The sequence below is a fragment of the Neomonachus schauinslandi genome, chromosome 5 (assembly GCF_002201575.2).
Source record: "Neomonachus schauinslandi chromosome 5, ASM220157v2, whole genome shotgun sequence".
NCBI classification, from domain to species: domain Eukaryota; kingdom Metazoa; phylum Chordata; class Mammalia; order Carnivora; family Phocidae; genus Neomonachus; species Neomonachus schauinslandi.
Window position 1 is genome coordinate 17,007,921 of NC_058407.1, and position 4,795 is coordinate 17,012,715.

A 4,795-nucleotide genomic window follows, 5' to 3' on the forward strand; every position below is an offset into this window, starting at 1 on the left:
AAGAAAGAAAGAAAGAAAGAAAGAAAGAAAGAAAGAAAGAAAGAAAGAAAGAAAGAAAGAAAGAAAGAAGCAGGGACCTAGCCCTCAGAACACACTGCATGGTGCTGAGAGGTGCTTCACCAATGTCACTGGGAATGAACAGCACGTAACAGAAGAACACCACTGACAGCAAAGTAGAATGAGGGCACTTAAAATCAGCAAACTTTTTTTCTCTCTTATTTGCCACATCACCAGGATTGGGCAGCTGGGGTGGCCACATAATGTGGCCATGCCCATGAAAAATTGAAATGGGCATTGTCAACCCCATACCACTTTTTTCTGCAAGTGGGTACCCCACCACCTGAGCCTTAGACTCTACCCCATGCTACCAAAAAAAGACATCTCACTTTTATTCCTCTCATCTCTCCCACAAGGAACATCAGTTCTTTTCTCTTCTCTAGCTTTGAGAATGTGAAGATCTCTCCCAATTATAGAAATAAATTCTACTTTTTGATTCTCTCCCTACTGCTCCTTCTAGCTGCTCTCACTTCCCCAGTTTATGGCCTGCTTCCTATCTTTCCACAATCTCCCTGTCTATTTATCATGAGTATTTGTTGAGTATGTGTTGAGGATTTTCTGGGACCACCAACCTCTAGATTTTTAGAAGGTGGTGAGACACATTATACTTGTCTCAATCCTGCTCTACTGGTCGTGATACTGTTAGGTCTTGCTACTTGCCACTGAACTCATCCTAACTAATACACCAGGTGACAGTGGTGAGCTGTTCTGGTTTTTGTTTGCTTAGCATTCCTTCCCTCTTCTTCTTGTCATAAGAATCTGACTTTCCTTTGGGTAACTCTCTATTTCCTATTTAATGTGGTCCTGATGGGTCTGTGAGCCATGAGAGCTCATCAAGCACAAGGGTTGGTTGAGGAGTGGACTGTGGTCCACGCTGGGCCAATCTAACGCTCTCTCAGAACTCTGACTCTTGAGCAGAGTGACACGAGGGTGGAAAGCAGTTGGATCTGTCACCCTAATGGCAATGCCCAAAAGAGCCTGTTCATGGAATCTCCAAGGCTCTACTGGTTACTCTTTTCCTAAGGCTTGCTATTAACTAAAATATTAACTGCTGTTAGAGCAATTCACGAGGACCCAAGTTCAAAGTAAAGATGATTTTGAAAGAAGGAAATACGTTTAGCCTTAAAAAAAAGTTTAATTTTAATTATTTTGCCATTATTTATCTATTCATACGACAAACTCCTCCTTTGATTTTGTAAAACTATACCATTTCCCTTCAATATATCCCATTTTTCTTAGGTTAACCTGATTTGGTTTGTAACTGTAACCAAAGGAATGTAACTGACATAGTGACTAATAAAAATATTAATTAATGAATGCTCAACTTAGAAGTACAAGCTCAAAGTTATAATATGCATTCAAATGCAGTTTGATTTCTTAAGGTGACAATTTCCAAAATGGGATAGTCCCATAGCTGATAAAATCCAAATTGGAATCTCTGACTTGGAAGTGTTTAGCCTTGGGGTGCCTGGGTGGCTCAGTTGGTTGAGCATCTGACTCTCTATTTCAACTCAGGTCATGATCTCATAGTCTTGAGATCGAGCCCTGTGTCCAGGTCTGCATTCAACATGAGCCTGCGTGAGATTCTCTCCTTCTCCCTCTGCCCCTCCCCACTCACACACAAACTCTCTCTCTAAAATAAATAAATCTTTAAGAAAAAGAAAAAAAAAAGAAAGCATTCAACTTCTATTCCAGTTGTTCCTATATATGTGACAAAAAATATATACATACATACATATGCTTAAAAGATCTTATGAGTTTTGTTTGATTATATTTTTCATTTGGAAAATATAATGTGGTTAAAATGAAGTTTAATCTTCATGCCTGGGGATCTCATTGTTTCTGCTACATGTCACAGGCTAGGGAGATGTTCAGGTTGGAGGGGTAGGTCCCTTCCTCTAAGCTAAGAAATTTAAAGGACCCAGTGTCAAGTACCCCCCACACACACACACACACCCCATTTGTAATCTTCCCTAAGGATAAAATAGACTCTAACTTATATTACTTTAATTAGTGTTCTTGGCAAGTCTTCATTTGACCAGCCAAGATTCATCCTACAGAAAAACACAGTTTACTGTTGGGGGGTGATAAGCTGCTAATGCTGAGAAGCCCTAGAGAAGCTCCTTAGCAGGTTGATTGACTTGTCATTGTTTCCTAGAAGACTATTCAAAACCTCCCCCTATGGTTTTGGATAGCATTTTTCAAAAATGAAGAAAATGAAAATGAAAAAAAACAATGGTTAAGACAATTCACCAGGACACAAGTTCAAGGTAAAGATGATTTTGACAGAAGATAAATACTTCTAGCTTTAAAGGAGGGGGAGGGATATTTAATTTTAACAACGTTGCCATTATTCATCTCTTTATCTATGAACATCAGGTGTTTATTCTGGGCTCTGCATGCAGACCTGTAAGTACCATGTTTAGGTGACTTCTTTCTGACACTCTCCCAGTAGAAATGTTGCCTTATTCTTATGATAAATCCCACCCCTTAGCTTCCATACTTGCCACCAGTTGCCAAGGAAACTTTCCTGCCTTGTGCATATAGGAGAATTTTATCATCTTAAAAAAAAAAAAATCTTTGTGGGCAATTGTTTATTTCTCATTCTTATCAGGCAGTGGGAAGGAAAACACAGTTTCTAATCCTAATGAAGAAAAGTTTCAGTTTGCCACAAAACCATGTTTTGCCACATGAGCTAAGACAGTGGTTTCTAAATGCGAGTTCAGGGACAAGCTTACATCAGAAATAATGGAGGAGCTTCATTAAAAAGCACAAATCTCTGGGCTTCACCTGATCCAATGAATCAGTCATTTTAATGGAAAACAGGTCCATTTGAAAGACCGAAGTATAGTTGCACTTGCTACATACAAAGGTGTCCAAGAGACTGCAGCCAGGAAAAGCAAGGGATGGAGCAGTAGATACAAAAATGATCACATTTGGGGCGCCTGGGTGGCTCAGTCGTTAAGCGTCTGCCTTCGGCTCAGGTCATGATCTCAGGGTCCTGGGATCGAGCCCCGCATCGGGCTCCCTGCTCCGCGGGAAGCCTGCGTCTCCCTCTCCCCCTCCCCCTGCTTGTGTTCCCTCTCTCGCTGTGTCTCTCTGTGTCAAATAAATAAATAAAATCTTTAAAAAAAAAAAAAGATCACATTTGAGAAAAATAGATATAAACATTCATATGATTGTACTACGTACAAAGGGATTTGGAAGACGATACACAAAATATGTGAACAGTGGGGTTATTCTAGGAAGTGCAAAGTGGAAGAGGGGATTTACTTTCCGCTTTTACCCTTTGGCACACTTTTTTGAATTATTATCACACTAACCAATAGCATGAACAACTATTAAATTTGAAATTAATTTATCAACAGTGAAAATATATTAAAAGCTTTCCAGAGCGTTCTGATCATCAACAGTTTCAGGGACCATTGCACCAGGCAAATGAGATAAAAGTCCATTAGTTTAATTTCTCATTAAAGGAACTGGGCGTTTCCTCAAGATGCAAGTTCTTCCAATTATCCCGTAAATACCAGGCCGCCAAGCAATGTTGACACCTGCTAGCATTTAGCTACCCAGAAAGTAATAATGGAGAATAAATGTTGAGGGAATAAACAACTCACATTGAAATTGGAGTGGAAACATTATAGCTCTGCAAGAAAAAAGTCTTACAACTGTTTTTACAGGGAAGACAGACTGAGAAACTAAATTCTTACTCACCATCTTATATGTCCCATGCACAGAATACTTCATCTCACTTCTTTCAGGAAAAAGATCTGTAAGTCAAGCTAAACTTTTTACTGCTCTGGTTCCCTCCTGGAAAAGTTTGATTGTTAGTGGCCAGCATATTGAGTGTTATGGTTAAGAATTGTAATCACTTCAATATAGGTCTTTTTTTTCCTAGTTAGACTTAATGACTTCATTGCTTGAGGACACAGACAAATTTATGCAACCAGAGCAGAGGCTGTGGATGACTTGTATTTCCAGTTGGAGGGGAGGACTCTTGGTCTTATAATATCAAGTCAACGGCTAATACAGCTCTCGATCAGCATCAGTCAGATTTAGCATCCTTTCTGTTCCTCTCAAGATGCTTTTGAACAGCAACAACTTTCTTAATCCAATGGTAGAGATCCTCAGGAAGAGAGGGAGCAAGTCTTTTGGACTTAAGAATCCTCAAGATTTGATTGCCTGTCACAAAACATACTTGTGCAACACCATGTGAGTCTCTCAGAATCACACCAGTTTGTGAGGGAGTCAGGCCCTTCTTGGCCAGTTTGTAGATCTGCTCCTTCATGTCATCAGATGGTGGTAAGGTAGAGCCCACAAGGGCAGGCCCTTCCCGGGAGCATGCATGTGACCCATGAAGGCACCGGTCAGAAGGCAAAAACCCATTCTGATTCAGGTCTTAATGAAATAGGCTGCATCAGCCCCAAATGGAACATTCTTCAGCATTCCTCGGTAATAATATTCCACTGCCACTAGCCAAAGAGAAAGAATCTCCTACTGCTTAGATTATCACTTTGGGATACTAGCTCTAACACATTTTTACTCTTTCTCATCCTCCTCCATGCCATTGTCTTGGCCCAACACCCTGCCATTAGCCATTTATAGATGAAAGCAGCTCAACAGGCATGTAGACCAAATCTCAGGACAGAAATTCCTGCAGGTCGGAATTCAGGAAGACACACGTGATTCTCAGCTCGGGTCCTCCATCAGAGCAACACTCAAGGCCAGGTCAGCATTC

General features: G+C 40.5%; 1 pseudogene; it reads right to left on the reverse strand.

Annotated features, from left to right (window-relative positions):
- Window positions 1–3,995: 3,995 nt before the first annotated feature.
- On the reverse strand, window positions 3,996–4,413 carry LOC110578069 (annotated as a pseudogene).
- Window positions 4,414–4,795: the final 382 nt, after the last annotated feature.